The sequence below is a fragment of the Parasteatoda tepidariorum genome, chromosome 4 (assembly GCF_982258835.1).
Source record: "Parasteatoda tepidariorum strain Cologne lab strain chromosome 4, Ptep-v5.0, whole genome shotgun sequence".
NCBI classification, from domain to species: Eukaryota; Metazoa; Arthropoda; class Arachnida; order Araneae; family Theridiidae; genus Parasteatoda; species Parasteatoda tepidariorum.
In genome coordinates, this window is record NC_141758.1 from 89798462 (window position 1) to 89817638 (window position 19177).

The 19177-nt window shown below is 37.2% G+C and overlaps 45 non-coding genes across 45 annotated transcripts; all 45 read left to right on the top strand.

The window, feature by feature from the left end:
• The first annotated feature begins 204 nt into the window (after nucleotides 1–204).
• Nucleotides 205–275, top strand: TRNAG-CCC (transfer RNA glycine (anticodon CCC)). Its single transcript has one exon. It is a non-coding gene; the product is annotated as a tRNA-Gly (tRNA).
• Nucleotides 276–543: 268 nt separating this feature from the next.
• On the top strand, nucleotides 544–614 carry TRNAG-CCC (transfer RNA glycine (anticodon CCC)). Its single transcript has one exon. It is a non-coding gene; the product is annotated as a tRNA-Gly (tRNA).
• A 268-nt stretch (nucleotides 615–882) lies between these two features.
• Nucleotides 883–953, top strand: TRNAG-CCC (transfer RNA glycine (anticodon CCC)). Its single transcript has one exon. It is a non-coding gene; the product is annotated as a tRNA-Gly (tRNA).
• Nucleotides 954–1221: 268 nt separating this feature from the next.
• TRNAG-CCC (transfer RNA glycine (anticodon CCC)) lies at nucleotides 1222–1292 on the top strand. The gene has a single exon. It is a non-coding gene; the product is annotated as a tRNA-Gly (tRNA).
• A 268-nt stretch (nucleotides 1293–1560) lies between these two features.
• On the top strand, nucleotides 1561–1631 carry TRNAG-CCC (transfer RNA glycine (anticodon CCC)). The gene has a single exon. It is a non-coding gene; the product is annotated as a tRNA-Gly (tRNA).
• Nucleotides 1632–1899: 268 nt separating this feature from the next.
• TRNAG-CCC (transfer RNA glycine (anticodon CCC)) lies at nucleotides 1900–1970 on the top strand. Its single transcript has one exon. It is a non-coding gene; the product is annotated as a tRNA-Gly (tRNA).
• Nucleotides 1971–2238: 268 nt separating this feature from the next.
• On the top strand, nucleotides 2239–2309 carry TRNAG-UCC (transfer RNA glycine (anticodon UCC)). The gene has a single exon. It is a non-coding gene; the product is annotated as a tRNA-Gly (tRNA).
• A 268-nt stretch (nucleotides 2310–2577) lies between these two features.
• TRNAG-CCC (transfer RNA glycine (anticodon CCC)) lies at nucleotides 2578–2648 on the top strand. The gene has a single exon. It is a non-coding gene; the product is annotated as a tRNA-Gly (tRNA).
• A 268-nt stretch (nucleotides 2649–2916) lies between these two features.
• TRNAG-CCC (transfer RNA glycine (anticodon CCC)) lies at nucleotides 2917–2987 on the top strand. Its single transcript has one exon. It is a non-coding gene; the product is annotated as a tRNA-Gly (tRNA).
• Nucleotides 2988–3255: 268 nt separating this feature from the next.
• TRNAG-UCC (transfer RNA glycine (anticodon UCC)) lies at nucleotides 3256–3326 on the top strand. The gene has a single exon. It is a non-coding gene; the product is annotated as a tRNA-Gly (tRNA).
• A 268-nt stretch (nucleotides 3327–3594) lies between these two features.
• TRNAG-UCC (transfer RNA glycine (anticodon CCC)) lies at nucleotides 3595–3665 on the top strand. The gene has a single exon. It is a non-coding gene; the product is annotated as a tRNA-Gly (tRNA).
• A 268-nt stretch (nucleotides 3666–3933) lies between these two features.
• Nucleotides 3934–4004, top strand: TRNAG-UCC (transfer RNA glycine (anticodon UCC)). The gene has a single exon. It is a non-coding gene; the product is annotated as a tRNA-Gly (tRNA).
• A 268-nt stretch (nucleotides 4005–4272) lies between these two features.
• On the top strand, nucleotides 4273–4343 carry TRNAG-UCC (transfer RNA glycine (anticodon UCC)). The gene has a single exon. It is a non-coding gene; the product is annotated as a tRNA-Gly (tRNA).
• A 268-nt stretch (nucleotides 4344–4611) lies between these two features.
• TRNAG-UCC (transfer RNA glycine (anticodon UCC)) lies at nucleotides 4612–4682 on the top strand. Its single transcript has one exon. It is a non-coding gene; the product is annotated as a tRNA-Gly (tRNA).
• Nucleotides 4683–4950: 268 nt separating this feature from the next.
• Nucleotides 4951–5021, top strand: TRNAG-UCC (transfer RNA glycine (anticodon UCC)). Its single transcript has one exon. It is a non-coding gene; the product is annotated as a tRNA-Gly (tRNA).
• Nucleotides 5022–5289: 268 nt separating this feature from the next.
• On the top strand, nucleotides 5290–5360 carry TRNAG-UCC (transfer RNA glycine (anticodon UCC)). The gene has a single exon. It is a non-coding gene; the product is annotated as a tRNA-Gly (tRNA).
• A 268-nt stretch (nucleotides 5361–5628) lies between these two features.
• On the top strand, nucleotides 5629–5699 carry TRNAG-UCC (transfer RNA glycine (anticodon UCC)). Its single transcript has one exon. It is a non-coding gene; the product is annotated as a tRNA-Gly (tRNA).
• Nucleotides 5700–5967: 268 nt separating this feature from the next.
• Nucleotides 5968–6038, top strand: TRNAG-UCC (transfer RNA glycine (anticodon UCC)). Its single transcript has one exon. It is a non-coding gene; the product is annotated as a tRNA-Gly (tRNA).
• Nucleotides 6039–6306: 268 nt separating this feature from the next.
• On the top strand, nucleotides 6307–6377 carry TRNAG-UCC (transfer RNA glycine (anticodon UCC)). The gene has a single exon. It is a non-coding gene; the product is annotated as a tRNA-Gly (tRNA).
• A 268-nt stretch (nucleotides 6378–6645) lies between these two features.
• On the top strand, nucleotides 6646–6716 carry TRNAG-UCC (transfer RNA glycine (anticodon UCC)). Its single transcript has one exon. It is a non-coding gene; the product is annotated as a tRNA-Gly (tRNA).
• Nucleotides 6717–6984: 268 nt separating this feature from the next.
• TRNAG-UCC (transfer RNA glycine (anticodon UCC)) lies at nucleotides 6985–7055 on the top strand. The gene has a single exon. It is a non-coding gene; the product is annotated as a tRNA-Gly (tRNA).
• Nucleotides 7056–7323: 268 nt separating this feature from the next.
• Nucleotides 7324–7394, top strand: TRNAG-UCC (transfer RNA glycine (anticodon UCC)). Its single transcript has one exon. It is a non-coding gene; the product is annotated as a tRNA-Gly (tRNA).
• A 268-nt stretch (nucleotides 7395–7662) lies between these two features.
• Nucleotides 7663–7733, top strand: TRNAG-UCC (transfer RNA glycine (anticodon UCC)). Its single transcript has one exon. It is a non-coding gene; the product is annotated as a tRNA-Gly (tRNA).
• A 268-nt stretch (nucleotides 7734–8001) lies between these two features.
• Nucleotides 8002–8072, top strand: TRNAG-UCC (transfer RNA glycine (anticodon UCC)). The gene has a single exon. It is a non-coding gene; the product is annotated as a tRNA-Gly (tRNA).
• Nucleotides 8073–8340: 268 nt separating this feature from the next.
• Nucleotides 8341–8411, top strand: TRNAG-UCC (transfer RNA glycine (anticodon UCC)). Its single transcript has one exon. It is a non-coding gene; the product is annotated as a tRNA-Gly (tRNA).
• Nucleotides 8412–8679: 268 nt separating this feature from the next.
• TRNAG-UCC (transfer RNA glycine (anticodon UCC)) lies at nucleotides 8680–8750 on the top strand. Its single transcript has one exon. It is a non-coding gene; the product is annotated as a tRNA-Gly (tRNA).
• Nucleotides 8751–9018: 268 nt separating this feature from the next.
• TRNAG-UCC (transfer RNA glycine (anticodon UCC)) lies at nucleotides 9019–9089 on the top strand. Its single transcript has one exon. It is a non-coding gene; the product is annotated as a tRNA-Gly (tRNA).
• Nucleotides 9090–9357: 268 nt separating this feature from the next.
• On the top strand, nucleotides 9358–9428 carry TRNAG-UCC (transfer RNA glycine (anticodon UCC)). Its single transcript has one exon. It is a non-coding gene; the product is annotated as a tRNA-Gly (tRNA).
• Nucleotides 9429–9696: 268 nt separating this feature from the next.
• Nucleotides 9697–9767, top strand: TRNAG-UCC (transfer RNA glycine (anticodon UCC)). The gene has a single exon. It is a non-coding gene; the product is annotated as a tRNA-Gly (tRNA).
• Nucleotides 9768–10035: 268 nt separating this feature from the next.
• TRNAG-UCC (transfer RNA glycine (anticodon UCC)) lies at nucleotides 10036–10106 on the top strand. The gene has a single exon. It is a non-coding gene; the product is annotated as a tRNA-Gly (tRNA).
• Nucleotides 10107–10374: 268 nt separating this feature from the next.
• On the top strand, nucleotides 10375–10445 carry TRNAG-UCC (transfer RNA glycine (anticodon UCC)). Its single transcript has one exon. It is a non-coding gene; the product is annotated as a tRNA-Gly (tRNA).
• Nucleotides 10446–10713: 268 nt separating this feature from the next.
• Nucleotides 10714–10784, top strand: TRNAG-CCC (transfer RNA glycine (anticodon CCC)). Its single transcript has one exon. It is a non-coding gene; the product is annotated as a tRNA-Gly (tRNA).
• A 268-nt stretch (nucleotides 10785–11052) lies between these two features.
• TRNAG-CCC (transfer RNA glycine (anticodon CCC)) lies at nucleotides 11053–11123 on the top strand. Its single transcript has one exon. It is a non-coding gene; the product is annotated as a tRNA-Gly (tRNA).
• Nucleotides 11124–11391: 268 nt separating this feature from the next.
• Nucleotides 11392–11462, top strand: TRNAG-UCC (transfer RNA glycine (anticodon UCC)). The gene has a single exon. It is a non-coding gene; the product is annotated as a tRNA-Gly (tRNA).
• A 268-nt stretch (nucleotides 11463–11730) lies between these two features.
• TRNAG-CCC (transfer RNA glycine (anticodon CCC)) lies at nucleotides 11731–11801 on the top strand. The gene has a single exon. It is a non-coding gene; the product is annotated as a tRNA-Gly (tRNA).
• A 268-nt stretch (nucleotides 11802–12069) lies between these two features.
• On the top strand, nucleotides 12070–12140 carry TRNAG-UCC (transfer RNA glycine (anticodon UCC)). The gene has a single exon. It is a non-coding gene; the product is annotated as a tRNA-Gly (tRNA).
• Nucleotides 12141–12408: 268 nt separating this feature from the next.
• TRNAG-UCC (transfer RNA glycine (anticodon UCC)) lies at nucleotides 12409–12479 on the top strand. The gene has a single exon. It is a non-coding gene; the product is annotated as a tRNA-Gly (tRNA).
• Nucleotides 12480–13086: 607 nt separating this feature from the next.
• Nucleotides 13087–13157, top strand: TRNAG-UCC (transfer RNA glycine (anticodon UCC)). The gene has a single exon. It is a non-coding gene; the product is annotated as a tRNA-Gly (tRNA).
• Nucleotides 13158–13425: 268 nt separating this feature from the next.
• Nucleotides 13426–13496, top strand: TRNAG-UCC (transfer RNA glycine (anticodon UCC)). The gene has a single exon. It is a non-coding gene; the product is annotated as a tRNA-Gly (tRNA).
• A 268-nt stretch (nucleotides 13497–13764) lies between these two features.
• TRNAG-UCC (transfer RNA glycine (anticodon UCC)) lies at nucleotides 13765–13835 on the top strand. Its single transcript has one exon. It is a non-coding gene; the product is annotated as a tRNA-Gly (tRNA).
• Nucleotides 13836–14103: 268 nt separating this feature from the next.
• Nucleotides 14104–14174, top strand: TRNAG-CCC (transfer RNA glycine (anticodon CCC)). The gene has a single exon. It is a non-coding gene; the product is annotated as a tRNA-Gly (tRNA).
• A 259-nt stretch (nucleotides 14175–14433) lies between these two features.
• On the top strand, nucleotides 14434–14504 carry TRNAG-UCC (transfer RNA glycine (anticodon UCC)). The gene has a single exon. It is a non-coding gene; the product is annotated as a tRNA-Gly (tRNA).
• Nucleotides 14505–14763: 259 nt separating this feature from the next.
• On the top strand, nucleotides 14764–14834 carry TRNAG-UCC (transfer RNA glycine (anticodon UCC)). Its single transcript has one exon. It is a non-coding gene; the product is annotated as a tRNA-Gly (tRNA).
• A 266-nt stretch (nucleotides 14835–15100) lies between these two features.
• On the top strand, nucleotides 15101–15171 carry TRNAG-CCC (transfer RNA glycine (anticodon CCC)). The gene has a single exon. It is a non-coding gene; the product is annotated as a tRNA-Gly (tRNA).
• A 268-nt stretch (nucleotides 15172–15439) lies between these two features.
• Nucleotides 15440–15510, top strand: TRNAG-CCC (transfer RNA glycine (anticodon CCC)). Its single transcript has one exon. It is a non-coding gene; the product is annotated as a tRNA-Gly (tRNA).
• Nucleotides 15511–19177: the final 3667 nt, after the last annotated feature.

The window sequence follows — 19177 nt, forward strand, 5'->3', positions numbered from 1 at the left end:
ACGCTTCAATTTTCGTTTATTTCAGCTCGTTAATTTCACGTCAAGCAATGAAATAAAGTTCATGTCAAATAAAGACTGGAAAGTAATGTCTCCAATCTACACACGCAGTTGAAATATCTAAAGCTTAGGAATACTATTGTATTAATGTCGTTTCAGAACTAGCTGGACTGGCTTGAGAATTGTTATGAGAGGAGAGCATTGTAAGCACTGGTGGTTCAATGGTAGAATGCTCGCCTCCCAAGCGGGCGATCCGGGTTCGATTCCCGGCCAGTGCATTGTATTTGAATGTTTCATTTGTTGAAGTTGTAGAGAATACAGAGGTGCATTAAGGGAGTAAGAACGCTTCAATTTTCGTTTATTTCAGATCGTTAATTTCACGTCAAGCAATGAAATAAAATTCTTGTCAAATAAAGACAGCAAAGTAATGTCTCCAATCTACACACGCAGTTGAAATAATTAAATCTCAGGAATACTATTGTATTAATGTCGTTTCAGAACTAGCTGGACTGGCTTGATAATTGTTATGAGAGGCAAGCATCGTAAGCACTGGTGGTTCAATGGTAGAATGCTCGCCTCCCCAGCGGGCGTTCCGGGTTCGATTCCCGGCCAGTGCATTGTATTTTAATGTTTTATTTGTTGAAGTTGTAGAGAATACAGAAGTGCATTAAGTGAGTAAGAACGCTTCAATTTTCGTTTATTTCAGCTCGTTAATTTCACGTCAAGCAATGAAATAAAGTTCATGTCAAATAAAGACTGGAAAGTAATGTCTCCAATCTACACACGCAGTTGAAATATCTAAAGCTTAGGAATACTATTGTATTAATGTCGTTTCAGAACTAGCTGGACTGGCTTGAGAATTGTTATGAGAGGAGAGCATTGTAAGCACTGGTGGTTCAATGGTAGAATGCTCGCCTCCCAAGCGGGCGATCCGGGTTCGATTCCCGGCCAGTGCATTGTATTTTAATGTTTTATTTGTTGAAGTTGTAGAGAATACAGAGGTGCATTAAGGGAGTAAGAACGCTTCAATTTTCGTTTATTTCAGATCGTTAATTTCACGTCAAGCAATGAAATAAAATTCATGCCAAATAAAGACTGGAAAGTAATGTCTCCAATCTACACACACAGTTGAAATATTTAAAGCTTAGGAATACTATTGTATTAATGTCGTTTCAGAACTAGCTGGACTGGCTAGAGAATTGTTATGAGAGGCAAGCATGGTAAGCACTGGTGGTTCAATGGTAGAATGCTCGCCTCCCCAGCGGGCGATCCGGGTTCGATTCCCGGCCAGTGCATTGTATTTGAATGTTTCATTTGTTGAAGTTGTAGAGAATACAGAGGTGCATTAAGTAAGTAAGAACGCTTCAATTTTCGTTTATTTCAGCTCGTTAATTTCACGTCAAGCAATGAAATAAAACTCATGTCAAATAAAGACTGCAAAGTAATGTTTCAAATCTACACACGCAGTTAAAATATTTAAAGCTTAGGAATACTATTGTATTAATGTCGTTTCAGAACTAGCTGGACTGGCTTGAGAATTGTTATGAGAGGCAAGCATGGTAAGCACTGGTGGTTCAATGGTAGAATGCTCGCCTCCCCAGCGGGCGATCCGGGTTCGATTCCCGGCCAGTGCATTGTATTTGAATGTTTCATTTGTTGAAGTTGTAGAGAATACAGAGGTGCATTAAGTGAGTAAGAACGCTTCAATTTTCGTTTATTTCAGCTCGTTAATTTCACGTCAAGCAATGAAATAAAATTCATGTCAAATAAAGACTGCAAATTAATGTCTCCAATCTACACACGCAGTTGAAATATTTAAAGCTTAGGAATACTATTGTATTAATGTCGTTTCAGAGCTAGCTGGACTGGCTTGAGAATTGTTATGAGAGGCAAGCATGGTAAGCACAGGTGGTTCAATGGTAGAATGCTCGTCTCCCAAGCGGGCGATCCGGGTTCGATTCCCGGCCAGTGCATTGTATTTGAATGTTTCATTTGTTGAAGTTGTAGAGAATACAGAGGTGCATTAAGTGAGTAAGAACGCTTCAATTTTCGTTTATTTCAGCTCGTTAATTTCACGTCAAGCAATGAAATAAAACTCATGTCAAATAAAGACTGCAAATTAATGTTTCAAATCTACACACGCAGTTGAAATATTTAAAGCTTAGGAATACTATTGTATTAATGTCGTTTCAGAACTAGCTGGACTGGCTTGAGAATTGTTATGAGAGGCAAGCATGGTAAGCACTGGTGGTTCAATGGTAGAATGCTCGCCTTCCAAGCGGGCGATCCGGGTTCGATTCCCGGCCAGTGCATTGTATTTTAATGTTTCATTTGTTGAAGTTGTAGAGAATACAGAGGTGCATTAAGTGAGTAAGAACGCTTCAATTTTCGTTTATTTCAGCTCGTTAATTTCACGTCAAGCAATGAAATAAAATTCATGTCAAATAAAGACTGCAAATTAATGTCTCCAATCTACACACGCAGTTGAAATATTTAAAGCTTAGGAATACTATTGTATTAATGTCGTTTCAGAGCTAGCTGGACTGGCTTGAGAATTGTTATGAGAGGCAAGCATGGTAAGCACAGGTGGTTCAATGGTAGAATGCTCGTCTCCCAAGCGGGCGATCCGGGTTCGATTCCCGGCCAGTGCATTGTATTTGAATGTTTCATTTGTTGAAGTTGTAGAGAATACAGAGGTGCATTAAGTGAGTAAGAACGCTTCAATTTTCGTTTATTTCAGCTCGTTAATTTCACGTCAAGCAATGAAATAAAACTCATGTCAAATAAAGACTGCAAAGTAATGTCTCCAATCTACACACGCAGTTGAAATATTTAAAGCTTAGGAATACTATTGTATTAATGTCGTTTCAGAACTAGCTGGACTGGCTTGAGAATTGTTATGAGAGGCAAGCATGGTAAGCACAGGTGGTTCAATGGTAGAATGCTCGTCTCCCAAGCGGGCGATCCGGGTTCGATTCCCGGCCAGTGCATTGTATTTTAATGTTTCATTTGTTGAAGTTGTAGAGAATACAGAGGTGCATTAAGTGAGTAAGAACGCTTCAATTTTCGTTTATTTCAGCTCGTTAATTTCACGTCAAGCAATGAAATAAAATTCATGTCAAATAAAGACTGCAAATTAATGTCTCCAAACTACACACGCAGTTGAAATATTTAAAGCTTAGGAATACTATTGTATTAATGTCGTTTCAGAACTAGCTGGACTGGCTTGAGAATTGTTATGAGAGGCAAGCATGGTAAGCACTGGTGGTTCAATGGTAGAATGCTCGCCTTCCAAGCGGGCGATCCGGGTTCGATTCCCGGCCAGTGCATTGTATTTTAATGTTTCATTTGTTGAAGTTGTAGAGAATACAGAGGTGCATTAAGTGAGTAAGAACGCTTCAATTTTCGTTTATTTCAGCTCGTTAATTTCACGTCAAGCAATGAAATAAAATTCATGTCAAATAAAGACTGCAAATTAATGTCTCCAATCTACACACGCAGTTGAAATATTTAAAGCTTAGGAATACTATTGTATTAATGTCGTTTCAGAACTAGCTGGACTGGCTTGAGAATTGTTATGAGAGGCAAGCATGGTAAGCACTGGTGGTTCAATGGTAGAATGCTCGCCTTCCAAGCGGGCGATCCGGGTTCGATTCCCGGCCAGTGCATTGTATTTTAATGTTTCATTTGTTGAAGTTGTAGAGAATACAGAGGTGCATTAAGTGAGTAAGAACGCTTCAATTTTCGTTTATTTCAGCTCGTTAATTTCACGTCAAGCAATGAAATAAAATTCATGTCAAATAAAGACTGCAAATTAATGTCTCCAATCTACACACGCAGTTGAAATATTTAAAGCTTAGGAATACTATTGTATTAATGTCGTTTCAGAACTAGCTGGACTGGCTTGAGAATTGTTATGAGAGGCAAGCATGGTAAGCACTGGTGGTTCAATGGTAGAATGCTCGCCTTCCAAGCGGGCGATCCGGGTTCGATTCCCGGCCAGTGCATTGTATTTTAATGTTTCATTTGTTGAAGTTGTAGAGAATACAGAGGTGCATTAAGTGAGTAAGAACGCTTCAATTTTCGTTTATTTCAGCTCGTTAATTTCACGTCAAGCAATGAAATAAAATTCATGTCAAATAAAGACTGCAAATTAATGTCTCCAATCTACACACGCAGTTGAAATATTTAAAGCTTAGGAATACTATTGTATTAATGTCGTTTCAGAACTAGCTGGACTGGCTTGAGAATTGTTATGAGAGGCAAGCATGGTAAGCACTGGTGGTTCAATGGTAGAATGCTCGCCTTCCAAGCGGGCGATCCGGGTTCGATTCCCGGCCAGTGCATTGTATTTTAATGTTTCATTTGTTGAAGTTGTAGAGAATACAGAGGTGCATTAAGTGAGTAAGAACGCTTCAATTTTCGTTTATTTCAGCTCGTTAATTTCACGTCAAGCAATGAAATAAAATTCATGTCAAATAAAGACTGCAAATTAATGTCTCCAATCTACACACGCAGTTGAAATATTTAAAGCTTAGGAATACTATTGTATTAATGTCGTTTCAGAACTAGCTGGACTGGCTTGAGAATTGTTATGAGAGGCAAGCATGGTAAGCACTGGTGGTTCAATGGTAGAATGCTCGCCTTCCAAGCGGGCGATCCGGGTTCGATTCCCGGCCAGTGCATTGTATTTTAATGTTTCATTTGTTGAAGTTGTAGAGAATACAGAGGTGCATTAAGTGAGTAAGAACGCTTCAATTTTCGTTTATTTCAGCTCGTTAATTTCACGTCAAGCAATGAAATAAAATTCATGTCAAATAAAGACTGCAAATTAATGTCTCCAATCTACACACGCAGTTGAAATATTTAAAGCTTAGGAATACTATTGTATTAATGTCGTTTCAGAACTAGCTGGACTGGCTTGAGAATTGTTATGAGAGGCAAGCATGGTAAGCACTGGTGGTTCAATGGTAGAATGCTCGCCTTCCAAGCGGGCGATCCGGGTTCGATTCCCGGCCAGTGCATTGTATTTTAATGTTTCATTTGTTGAAGTTGTAGAGAATACAGAGGTGCATTAAGTGAGTAAGAACGCTTCAATTTTCGTTTATTTCAGCTCGTTAATTTCACGTCAAGCAATGAAATAAAATTCATGTCAAATAAAGACTGCAAATTAATGTCTCCAATCTACACACGCAGTTGAAATATTTAAAGCTTAGGAATACTATTGTATTAATGTCGTTTCAGAACTAGCTGGACTGGCTTGAGAATTGTTATGAGAGGCAAGCATGGTAAGCACTGGTGGTTCAATGGTAGAATGCTCGCCTTCCAAGCGGGCGATCCGGGTTCGATTCCCGGCCAGTGCATTGTATTTTAATGTTTCATTTGTTGAAGTTGTAGAGAATACAGAGGTGCATTAAGTGAGTAAGAACGCTTCAATTTTCGTTTATTTCAGCTCGTTAATTTCACGTCAAGCAATGAAATAAAATTCATGTCAAATAAAGACTGCAAAGTAATGTTTCAAATCTACACACGCAGTTGAAATATTTAAAGCTTAGGAATACTATTGTATTAATGTCGTTTCAGAACTAGCTGGACTGGCTTGAGAATTGTTATGAGAGGCAAGCATGGTAAGCACTGGTGGTTCAATGGTAGAATGCTCGCCTTCCAAGCGGGCGATCCGGGTTCGATTCCCGGCCAGTGCATTGTATTTTAATGTTTCATTTGTTGAAGTTGTAGAGAATACAGAGGTGCATTAAGTGAGTAAGAACGCTTCAATTTTCGTTTATTTCAGCTCGTTAATTTCACGTCAAGCAATGAAATAAAATTCATGTCAAATAAAGACTGCAAATTAATGTCTCCAATCTACACACGCAGTTGAAATAATTAAAGCTTAGGAATACTATTGTATTAATGTCGTTTCAGAACTAGCTGGACTGGCTTGAGAATTGTTATGAGAGGCAAGCATGGTAAGCACTGGTGGTTCAATGGTAGAATGCTCGCCTTCCAAGCGGGCGATCCGGGTTCGATTCCCGGCCAGTGCATTGTATTTTAATGTTTCATTTGTTGAAGTTGTAGAGAATACAGAGGTGCATTAAGTGAGTAAGAACGCTTCAATTTTCGTTTATTTCAGCTCGTTAATTTCACGTCAAGCAATGAAATAAAATTCATGTCAAATAAAGACTGCAAATTAATGTCTCCAATCTACACACGCAGTTGAAATATTTAAAGCTTAGGAATACTATTGTATTAATGTCGTTTCAGAACTAGCTGGACTGGCTTGAGAATTGTTATGAGAGTCAAGCATGGTAAGCACTGGTGGTTCAATGGTAGAATGCTCGCCTTCCAAGCGGGCGATCCGGGTTCGATTCCCGGCCAGTGCATTGTATTTTAATGTTTCATTTGTTGAAGTTGTAGAGAATACAGAGGTGCATTAAGTGAGTAAGAACGCTTCAATTTTCGTTTATTTCAGCTCGTTAATTTCACGTCAAGCAATGAAATAAAATTCATGTCAAATAAAGACTGCAAATTAATGTCTCCAATCTACACACGCAGTTGAAATATTTAAAGCTTAGGAATACTATTGTATTAATGTCGTTTCAGAACTAGCTGGACTGGCTTGAGAATTGTTATGAGAGGCAAGCATGGTAAGCACTGGTGGTTCAATGGTAGAATGCTCGCCTTCCAAGCGGGCGATCCGGGTTCGATTCCCGGCCAGTGCATTGTATTTTAATGTTTCATTTGTTGAAGTTGTAGAGAATACAGAGGTGCATTAAGTGAGTAAGAACGCTTCAATTTTCGTTTATTTCAGCTCGTTAATTTCACGTCAAGCAATGAAATAAAATTCATGTCAAATAAAGACTGCAAAGTAATGTTTCAAATCTACACACGCAGTTGAAATATTTAAAGCTTAGGAATACTATTGTATTAATGTCGTTTCAGAACTAGCTGGACTGGCTTGAGAATTGTTATGAGAGGCAAGCATGGTAAGCACTGGTGGTTCAATGGTAGAATGCTCGCCTTCCAAGCGGGCGATCCGGGTTCGATTCCCGGCCAGTGCATTGTATTTTAATGTTTCATTTGTTGAAGTTGTAGAGAATACAGAGGTGCATTAAGTGAGTAAGAACGCTTCAATTTTCGTTTATTTCAGCTCGTTAATTTCACGTCAAGCAATGAAATAAAATTCATGTCAAATAAAGACTGCAAATTAATGTCTCCAATCTACACACGCAGTTGAAATATTTAAAGCTTAGGAATACTATTGTATTAATGTCGTTTCAGAACTAGCTGGACTGGCTTGAGAATTGTTATGAGAGGCAAGCATGGTAAGCACTGGTGGTTCAATGGTAGAATGCTCGCCTTCCAAGCGGGCGATCCGGGTTCGATTCCCGGCCAGTGCATTGTATTTTAATGTTTCATTTGTTGAAGTTGTAGAGAATACAGAGGTGCATTAAGTGAGTAAGAACGCTTCAATTTTCGTTTATTTCAGCTCGTTAATTTCACGTCAAGCAATGAAATAAAATTCATGTCAAATAAAGACTGCAAATTAATGTCTCCAATCTACACACGCAGTTGAAATATTTAAAGCTTAGGAATACTATTGTATTAATGTCGTTTCAGAACTAGCTGGACTGGCTTGAGAATTGTTATGAGAGGCAAGCATGGTAAGCACTGGTGGTTCAATGGTAGAATGCTCGCCTTCCAAGCGGGCGATCCGGGTTCGATTCCCGGCCAGTGCATTGTATTTTAATGTTTCATTTGTTGAAGTTGTAGAGAATACAGAGGTGCATTAAGTGAGTAAGAACGCTTCAATTTTCGTTTATTTCAGCTCGTTAATTTCACGTCAAGCAATGAAATAAAATTCATGTCAAATAAAGACTGCAAATTAATGTCTCCAATCTACACACGCAGTTGAAATATTTAAAGCTTAGGAATACTATTGTATTAATGTCGTTTCAGAACTAGCTGGACTGGCTTGAGAATTGTTATGAGAGGCAAGCATGGTAAGCACTGGTGGTTCAATGGTAGAATGCTCGCCTTCCAAGCGGGCGATCCGGGTTCGATTCCCGGCCAGTGCATTGTATTTTAATGTTTCATTTGTTGAAGTTGTAGAGAATACAGAGGTGCATTAAGTGAGTAAGAACGCTTCAATTTTCGTTTATTTCAGCTCGTTAATTTCACGTCAAGCAATGAAATAAAATTCATGTCAAATAAAGACTGCAAATTAATGTCTCCAATCTACACACGCAGTTGAAATATTTAAAGCTTAGGAATACTATTGTATTAATGTCGTTTCAGAACTAGCTGGACTGGCTTGAGAATTGTTATGAGAGGCAAGCATGGTAAGCACTGGTGGTTCAATGGTAGAATGCTCGCCTTCCAAGCGGGCGATCCGGGTTCGATTCCCGGCCAGTGCATTGTATTTTAATGTTTCATTTGTTGAAGTTGTAGAGAATACAGAGGTGCATTAAGTGAGTAAGAACGCTTCAATTTTCGTTTATTTCAGCTCGTTAATTTCACGTCAAGCAATGAAATAAAATTCATGTCAAATAAAGACTGCAAATTAATGTCTCCAATCTACACACGCAGTTGAAATATTTAAAGCTTAGGAATACTATTGTATTAATGTCGTTTCAGAACTAGCTGGACTGGCTTGAGAATTGTTATGAGAGGCAAGCATGGTAAGCACTGGTGGTTCAATGGTAGAATGCTCGCCTTCCAAGCGGGCGATCCGGGTTCGATTCCCGGCCAGTGCATTGTATTTTAATGTTTCATTTGTTGAAGTTGTAGAGAATACAGAGGTGCATTAAGTGAGTAAGAACGCTTCAATTTTCGTTTATTTCAGCTCGTTAATTTCACGTCAAGCAATGAAATAAAATTCATGTCAAATAAAGACTGCAAATTAATGTCTCCAATCTACACACGCAGTTGAAATATTTAAAGCTTAGGAATACTATTGTATTAATGTCGTTTCAGAACTAGCTGGACTGGCTTGAGAATTGTTATGAGAGGCAAGCATGGTAAGCACTGGTGGTTCAATGGTAGAATGCTCGCCTTCCAAGCGGGCGATCCGGGTTCGATTCCCGGCCAGTGCATTGTATTTTAATGTTTCATTTGTTGAAGTTGTAGAGAATACAGAGGTGCATTAAGTGAGTAAGAACGCTTCAATTTTCGTTTATTTCAGCTCGTTAATTTCACGTCAAGCAATGAAATAAAATTCATGTCAAATAAAGACTGCAAATTAATGTCTCCAATCTACACACGCAGTTGAAATATTTAAAGCTTAGGAATACTATTGTATTAATGTCGTTTCAGAACTAGCTGGACTGGCTTGAGAATTGTTATGAGAGGCAAGCATGGTAAGCACTGGTGGTTCAATGGTAGAATGCTCGCCTTCCAAGCGGGCGATCCGGGTTCGATTCCCGGCCAGTGCATTGTATTTTAATGTTTCATTTGTTGAAGTTGTAGAGAATACAGAGGTGCATTAAGTGAGTAAGAACGCTTCAATTTTCGTTTATTTCAGCTCGTTAATTTCACGTCAAGCAATGAAATAAAATTCATGTCAAATAAAGACTGCAAATTAATGTCTCCAATCTACACACGCAGTTGAAATATTTAAAGCTTAGGAATACTATTGTATTAATGTCGTTTCAGAACTAGCTGGACTGGCTTGAGAATTGTTATGAGAGGCAAGCATGGTAAGCACTGGTGGTTCAATGGTAGAATGCTCGCCTTCCAAGCGGGCGATCCGGGTTCGATTCCCGGCCAGTGCATTGTATTTTAATGTTTCATTTGTTGAAGTTGTAGAGAATACAGAGGTGCATTAAGTGAGTAAGAACGCTTCAATTTTCGTTTATTTCAGCTCGTTAATTTCACGTCAAGCAATGAAATAAAATTCATGTCAAATAAAGACTGCAAATTAATGTCTCCAATCTACACACGCAGTTGAAATATTTAAAGCTTAGGAATACTATTGTATTAATGTCGTTTCAGAACTAGCTGGACTGGCTTGAGAATTGTTATGAGAGGCAAGCATGGTAAGCACTGGTGGTTCAATGGTAGAATGCTCGCCTTCCAAGCGGGCGATCCGGGTTCGATTCCCGGCCAGTGCATTGTATTTTAATGTTTCATTTGTTGAAGTTGTAGAGAATACAGAGGTGCATTAAGTGAGTAAGAACGCTTCAATTTTCGTTTATTTCAGCTCGTTAATTTCACGTCAAGCAATGAAATAAAATTCATGTCAAATAAAGACTGCAAAGTAATGTTTCAAATCTACACACGCAGTTAAAATATTTAAAGCTTAGGAATACTATTGTATTAATGTCGTTTCAGAACTAGCTGGACTGGCTTGAGAATTGTTATGAGAGGCAAGCATGGTAAGCACTGGTGGTTCAATGGTAGAATGCTCGCCTTCCAAGCGGGCGATCCGGGTTCGATTCCCGGCCAGTGCATTGTATTTTAATGTTTCATTTGTTGAAGTTGTAGAGAATACAGAGGTGCATTAAGTGAGTAAGAACGCTTCAATTTTCGTTTATTTCAGCTCGCTAATTTCACGTCAAGCAATGAAATAAAACTCATGTCAAATAAAGACTGCAAAGTAATGTTTCAAATCTACACACGCAGTTAAAATATTTAAAGCTTAGGAATACTATTGTATTAATGTCGTTTCAGAACTAGCTGGACTGGCTTGAGAATTGTTATGAGAGGCAAGCATGGTAAGCACTGGTGGTTCAATGGTAGAATGCTCGCCTCCCAAGCGGGCGATCCGGGTTCGATTCCCGGCCAGTGCATTGTATTTGAATGTTTCATTTGTTGAAGTTGTAGAGAATACAGAGGTGCATTAAGGGAGTAAGAACGCTTCAATTTTCGTTTATTTCAGATCGTTAATTTCACGTCAAGCAATGAAATAAAATTCATGCCAAATAAAGACTGGAAAGTAATGTCTCCAATCTACACACACAGTTGAAATATTTAAAGCTTAGGAATACTATTGTATTAATGTCGTTTCAGAACTAGCTGGACTGGCTAGAGAATTGTTATGAGAGGCAAGCATGGTAAGCACTGGTGGTTCAATGGTAGAATGCTCGCCTCCCCAGCGGGCGATCCGGGTTCGATTCCCGGCCAGTGCATTGTATTTGAATGTTTCATTTGTTGAAGTTGTAGAGAATACAGAGGTGCATTAAGTGAGTAAGAACGCTTCAATTTTCGTTTATTTCAGCTCGTTAATTTCACGTCAAGCAATGAAATAAAACTCATGTCAAATAAAGACTGCAAAGTAATGTTTCAAATCTACACACGCAGTTAAAATATTTAAAGCTTAGGAATACTATTGTATTAATGTCGTTTCAGAACTAGCTGGACTGGCTTGAGAATTGTTATGAGAGGCAAGCATGGTAAGCACTGGTGGTTCAATGGTAGAATGCTCGCCTTCCAAGCGGGCGATCCGGGTTCGATTCCCGGCCAGTGCATTGTATTTTAATGTTTCATTTGTTGAAGTTGTAGAGAATACAGAGGTGCATTAAGTGAGTAAGAACGCTTCAATTTTCGTTTATTTCAGCTCGTTAATTTCACGTCAAGCAATGAAATAAAATTCATGTCAAATAAAGACTGCAAATTAATGTCTCCAATCTACACACGCAGTTGAAATATTTAAAGCTTAGGAATACTATTGTATTAATGTCGTTTCAGAGCTAGCTGGACTGGCTTGAGAATTGTTATGAGAGGCAAGCATGGTAAGCACAGGTGGTTCAATGGTAGAATGCTCGTCTCCCAAGCGGGCGATCCGGGTTCGATTCCCGGCCAGTGCATTGTATTTGAATGTTTCATTTGTTGAAGTTGTAGAGAATACAGAGGTGCATTAAGTGAGTAAGAACGCTTCAATTTTCGTTTATTTCAGCTCGTTAATTTCACGTCAAGCAATGAAATAAAACTCATGTCAAATAAAGACTGCAAAGTAATGTTTCAAATCTACACACGCAGTTAAAATATTTAAAGCTTAGGAATACTATTGTATTAATGTCGTTTCAGAACTAGCTGGTCTGGCTTGAGAATTGTTATGAGAGGCAAGCATGGTAAGCACTGGTGGTTCAATGGTAGAATGCTCGCCTTCCAAGCGGGCGATCCGGGTTCGATTCCCTGCCAGTGCATTGTATTTTAATGTTTCATTTGTTGAAGTTGTAGAGAATACAGAGGTGCATTAAGTGAGTAAGAACGCTTCAATTTTCGTTTATTTCAGCTCGTTAATTTCACGTCAAGCAATGAAATAAAACTCATGTCAAATAAAGACTGCAAATTAATGTTTCAAATCTACACACGCAGTTGAAATATTTAAAGCTTAGGAATACTATTGTATTAATGTCGTTTCAGAACTAGCTGGACTGGCTTGAGAATTGTTATGAGAGGCAAGCATGGTAAGCACTGGTGGTTCAATGGTAGAATGCTCGCCTTCCAAGCGGGCGATCCGGGTTCGATTCCCGGCCAGTGCATTGTATTTTAATGTTTCATTTGTTGAAGTTGTAGAGAATACAGAGGTGCATTAAGTGAGTAAGAACGCTTCAATTTTCGTTTATTTCAGCTCGTTAATTTCACGTCAAGCAATGAAATAAAATTCATGTCAAATAAAGACTGCAAATTAATGTCTCCAATCTACACACGCAGTTGAAATATTTAAAGCTTAGGAATACTATTGTATTAATGTCGTTTCAGAGCTAGCTGGACTGGCTTGAGAATTGTTATGAGAGGCAAGCATGGTAAGCACAGGTGGTTCAATGGTAGAATGCTCGTCTCCCAAGCGGGCGATCCGGGGTCGATTCCCGGCCAGTGCATTGTATTTGAATGTTTCATTTGTTGAAGTTGTAGAGAATACAGAGGTGCATTAAGTGAGTAAGAACGCTTCAATTTTCGTTTATTTCAGCTCGTTAATTTCACGTCAAGCAATGAAATAAAACTCATGTCAAATAAAGACTGCAAAGTAATGTCTCCAATCTACACACGCAGTTGAAATATTTAAAGCTTAGGAATACTATTGTATTAATGTCGTTTCAGAACTAGCTGGACTGGCTTGAGAATTGTTATGAGAGGCAAGCATGGTAAGCACTGGTGGTTCAATGGTAGAATGCTCGCCTTCCAAGCGGGCGATCCGGGTTCGATTCCCGGCCAGTGCATTGTATTTTAATGTTTCATTTGTTGAAGTTGTAGAGAATACAGAGGTGCATTAAGTGAGTAAGAACGCTTCAATTTTCGTTTATTTCAGCTCGTTAATTTCACGTCAAGCAATGAAATAAAATTCATGTCAAATAAAGACTGCAAAGTAATGTTTCAAATCTACACACGCAGTTAAAATATTTAAAGCTTAGGAATACTATTGTATTAATGTCGTTTCAGAACTAGCTGGACTGGCTTGAGAATTGTTATGAGAGGCAAGCATGGTAAGCACTGGTGGTTCAATGGTAGAATGCTCGCCTTCCAAGCGGGCGATCCGGGTTCGATTCCCGGCCAGTGCATTGTATTTTAATGTTTCATTTGTTGAAGTTGTAGAGAATACAGAGGTGCATTAAGTGAGTAAGAACGCTTCAATTTTCGTTTATTTCAGCTCGCTAATTTCACGTCAAGCAATGAAATAAAACTCATGTCAAATAAAGACTGCAAAGTAATGTTTCAAATCTACACACGCAGTTAAAATATTTAAAGCTTAGGAATACTATTGTATTAATGTCGTTTCAGAACTAGCTGGACTGGCTTGAGAATTGTTATGAGAGGCAAGCATGGTAAGCACTGGTGGTTCAATGGTAGAATGCTCGCCTTCCAAGCGGGCGATCCGGGTTCGATTCCCGGCCAGTGCATTGTATTTTAATGTTTCATTTGTTGAAGTTGTAGAGAATACAGAGGTGCATTAAGTGAGTAAGAACGCTTCAATTTTCGTTTATTTCAGCTCGTTAATTTCACGTCAAGCAATGAAATAAAATTCATGTCAAATAAAGACTGGAAAGTAATGTCTCCAATCTACACACACAGTTGAAATATTTAAAGCTTAGGAATACTATTGTATTAATGTCGTTTCAGAACTAGCTGGACTGGCTAGAGAATTGTTATGAGAGGCAAGCATGGTAAGCACTGGTGGTTCAATGGTAGAATGCTCGCCTCCCCAGCGGGCGATCCGGGTTCGATTCCCGGCCAGTGCATTGTATTTGAATGTTTCATTTGTTGAAGTTGTAGAGAATACAGAGGTGCATTAAGTGAGTAAGAACGCTTCAATTTTCGTTTATTTCAGCTCGTTAATTTCACGTCAAGCAATGAAATAAAATTCATGTCAAATAAAGACTGCAAAGTAATGTCTCCAATCTAAACACGCAGTTGAAATATTTAAAGCTCAGGAATACTATTGTATTAATGTCGTTTCAGAGCTAGCTGGACTGGGTTGAGAATTGTTATGAGAGGTAAGCACTGGTGGTTGAATGGTAGAATGCTCGCCTTCCAAGCGGGCGATCGGGGTTCGATTCCCGGCCAGTGCATTGTATTTGAATGTTTCATTTGTTGAAGTTGTAGAGAATACAGAGGTGCATTAAGTGAGTAAGAACGCTTCAATTTTCGTTTATTTCAGCTCGTTAATTTCACGTCAAGCAATGAAATAAAATTCATGTCAAATAAAGACTGCAAAGTAATGTCTCCAATCTAAACACGCAGTTGAAATATTTAAAGCTCAGGAATACTATTGTATTAATGTCGTTTCAGAGCTAGCTGGACTGGCTTGAGAATTGTTATGAGAGGTAAGCACTGGTGGTTGAATGGTAGAATGCTCGCCTTCCAAGCGGGCGATCCGGGTTCGTTTCCCGGCCAGTGCATTGTATTTGAATGTTTCATTTGTTGAAGTTGTAGAGAATACAGAGGTGCATTAAGTGAGTAAGAACGCTTCAGTTTTCGTTTATTTCAGCTCGTTAATTTCACGTCAAGCAATGAAATAAAATTCATGTCAAATAAAGACTGCAAATTAATGTCTCCAATCTACACACGCAGTTGAAATATTTAAAGCTTAGGAATACTATTGTATTAATGTCGTTTCAGAACTAGCTGGACTGGCTTGAGAATTGTTAAGAGAGGCAAGCATGAAGCACTGGTGGTTCAATGGTAGAATGCTCGCCTCCCAAGCGGGCGATCCGGGTTCGATTCCCGGCCAGTGCATTGTATTTTAATGTTTCATTTGTTGAAGTTGTAGAGAATACAGAGGTGCATTAAGTGAGTAAGAACGCTTCAATTTTCGTTTATTTCAGCTCGTTAATTTCACGTCAAGCAATGAAATAAAATTCATGTCAAATAAAGACTGCAAATTAATGTCTCCAATCTACACACGCAGTTGAAATATTTAAAGCTTAGGAATACTATTGTATTAATGTCGTTTCAGAGCTAGCTGGACTGGCTTGAGAATTGTTATGAGAGGCAAGCATGGTAAGCACTGGTGGTTCAATGGTAGAATGCTCGCCTCCCAAGCGGGCGATCCGGGTTCGATACCCGGCCAGTGCATTGTATTTTAATGTTTTATTTGTTGAAGTTGTAGAGAATACAGAGGTGCATTAAGTGAGTAAGAACGCTTCCATTTTCGTTTATTTCAGCTCTTTAATTTCACGTCAAGCAATGAAATAGAATTCATGTCAAATAAAGACTGGAAAGTAATGTCTCCAATCTACACATGCAGTTGAAATATTTAAAGCTTAGGAATACTAATGTCGTTTCAGAACTAGCTGGACTGGGTTGAGAATTGTTATGAGAAGCAAACATAGTAAGCACTGGTGGTTCAATGCAGGGCCGGATTTACGTATAAGCTAAATAAGCTGTAGCTTGGGGCCCCGAGATGGCAAGGGCCCCCAGATCCAACTTTTTCCTTCTTTTTTTAAAGTTTTATTCAAAGCTGGAGTCCTCTGAAAACTAAAATATATTTTTTTTTCTTTTTTACATTGGCGAACGCTTTTCAAAATCTAATAGAAGTGTTTACAAATATAAAATAATTGTTATTCTTCACTTTTCTAACCAAAAGAGCAATAAAAAGGCCTTTTTCCTGATGAAAATATCCTGTAGCTTTCGTAGCTACCAGTGATGGGAGTAGTCCATGGATCCTAAGAAGCGGTACTCTAGACTCCATGGAGTGGTCAAATAGCCGCCTCAATTTTACACTGCGGGAAATGTTTTCAGCTTCTTTAAATTACTGTGTGCTCTTTTGTCCTTTTCCACAAAAACACCCTTTTGTCTGATTTCTGGGCAAAAAATTTCTAGGGCTGTGGGAGAATCTTGTTTAGGGTCACTCTGTTTCGAGATTTCCGTTGTGTCTCATTGTCGTTAAAGAGCTTCTCGTTTAATTTTAACTTTTCTTTTTTGCAAAATATATTTTTTCCAATTTATTATAAAAGCTTTTTTTCCTTTTAATTATCCTAAATGTTTTAACTAGCTTAATTGTTTAATTTACTTAATTATTGTAATTGATTTTAATTTGTTATTTTCCAAATTAATCGTACATAAATCCGTGAACTCCTTTCTTTATTTATTTAAATGGTGGGCCACTATTCAATTCCCTCTTTGACAGGCCTATCTGCCAAAATCCTTGATTTGGCTTATTTTGGATGAAATTGAGATAACAGATGTGGTTTTACTTTAATTTTACTTACTGCTAATAGACAGAAGCAACATGTGATATTGCTTGATAGAGCATTGAAATCAAGTGATCATCAGCTAAACAAATGTTTAAATATATGTGTAAAAAATATTGTTCAAAATTTTTCCATGTATCTCCGAAATATGAATTATGTTTAATTTGTAAAATATGATATTTCGTACACAAAATTCATTTATTTAGTTAGCTTATGATTTTATTGTTTATTGATCATACTCGTTTCTATTTTTAACTCACTGATTTTTGTTGTTATTGTGTGTTTAAAGTTAATAAGGCATCTAAATTTTTTAATTTATAAGGATTTCAAATTTTTAAAGCAAAGTCGAAATAACTTCTTAAAATTGCAAATTGAAACTATTTATAAAATTTTGACAGATTTGTTTTTATTTTAGATCTGTGCATTTAATTTAATAAAATAAAAACAAATAAAAAATAAGTTTAAAAAATGTAAATAAGTGACTAGATAAAATATAAAACTGTGTTGTCAATGAAAAGGAACATATCTTTTAAACATTTTGAGTATTAATAAATTATTTAAAAATAAACAATTTTAAAAGGTAGAAAAGTTTTTTTATTTGTTTAAAAGGCAAATTTTGTCCCATCATTTGATCAAGAGACTATTTAATATCTGTTTCTAAGAATCAGTCAGTCGCGTGTGGGTGTGTGGATGATGTAATCAAAAGAGGCATACAAAAAAAGCCAATTAAATTTCAGTTAATGCCCTCGCTATTATATTTTTAAACACCTCGCAAAAATGTAGTAAAAAGTTATACAAATTAATTGTCGCAAACAAATTAATATTAAGTAAGAACGAATCAAAAATGATATCGAAATATGCTGAATCACTAATGAGACAGGCGGGATGAAAGACATCGAAACCAATTTGATTAAATAGTAAAACTAGAAAGTGTTTAAAAAATCAGGACATGTATCAGGCTTCAATTTTTTTTGCTGCCACAAAATTTATCAGAGACAATTCGTTAGATTTCAATACGGGTTATGTTTTTTCTTTAATTAAATATTAAGCATTAACTAATATTTGTCTTTCAAAGCTTTTCATTCTGTAATAACGAATGTCAAGCATTTAAAGTATCCAGTTCAAGAATGTCAAGTATCCAAATGACTTCATTTATTAAATTTAAAAAAAAAATATAAATAATAATAATAATAAAATATCCGCAATGCAGGTGTGTATATTTGGGGCTGATGATTATGAAATCTAACACAAAACTGTGAGATCGCGGGCTCTATTCCAGCTGATGACAGTTTTTAATTATTATTTCTTAATACTGAAAAATGTATTTCTTATTTATTTTAAAGTATGCATGTTAAAAACTAATAATTTAATAAGTATTTAAAAAACTAGAAAGCTACAGCACCTGTTCATTTTACACACTAACCCTCATGGTTGCTTCTGACTAATCATTGCAGATTAAGAGGAAAAACGGTTTATTTCCATCTTTTTATTCTACAAAAATTACGATTGAATTTCTATTTACATTTTGAAGATGACTAAAATTTTGCAAATCAATAAAATTGGTACCTCCTGCAGAGTTATTACCCAGTGAAGATGGACTCAAGGGTACTGAGTTCGAATCCCAGTGTACTGGTCGATACGAATTCTATACCCGGCTTACACCAGCCACTGTACCGAAGTAAAATATCCTCAGTGATAGACGGATCATAGGTTAGAGTCCCCTTGTTGTCAGACTGACAGTGGAAAGCTTTTGTGGTTTTCCTCATCATGTAACTTAAATTCTGGTCAGTTCCATCAAAACGTCCCCCTCCAAGACAAAAATTTCTTCCAATACCTGATCCTGGAGTTCCCTTGTGTTCTGAATTGAGTTTAAAATTAGAAGTCTAATAAGTTGAACATTAGTAGTCGTAAACTCGAAATTCGGTTGGCTGTTCAATGACTATTATAAAATAAACTAATAATTTGGCCGGGATAGCCTGTTTGGTAGGGCGTTGAACTCGTGTTCGTGAGAATTGGATTTCGAATCCGAAGAATACCCATGTATAAAATGGTGACTGGTGCATGTTAAATCTGCCGTGGTCACAAAGTCCTCTAAGTTCTCACCACAAATCAATACCTCTGGGTACTGATCCAATTCTCTTGTCTTCTGGATTGAGTTCAGAATTATAAGATTATTATTCAATATTATACGGAGTTAAACATTTGTAATCGTAAACTCAAAATTAAGTCGGTTGTTCAACGGCGGTTATAAAAAAAATGAAACTAATAATCAAATTGTATTTTCTTATGTTCTTTCTAACTCCTTGCTTATTTTTGACACACCTTCATAATTTCATGTTTCTAAGTCATAGAGGAGCAAAGCGAAACGCAACGTTAAAAAAAAAAATCGTAAAAAATAAATAAATAAGTAAATAAATCATTTAAAATTCCAAATAACATATATTCAGAATTTCAAGAAAAAAAAACTCTGTTAAACATATAATGGTTCTTCTAACATGCCAAATCTTTACTGTGTTCTTAAAATGTGCTTATGATGTTCTTAAAATGAG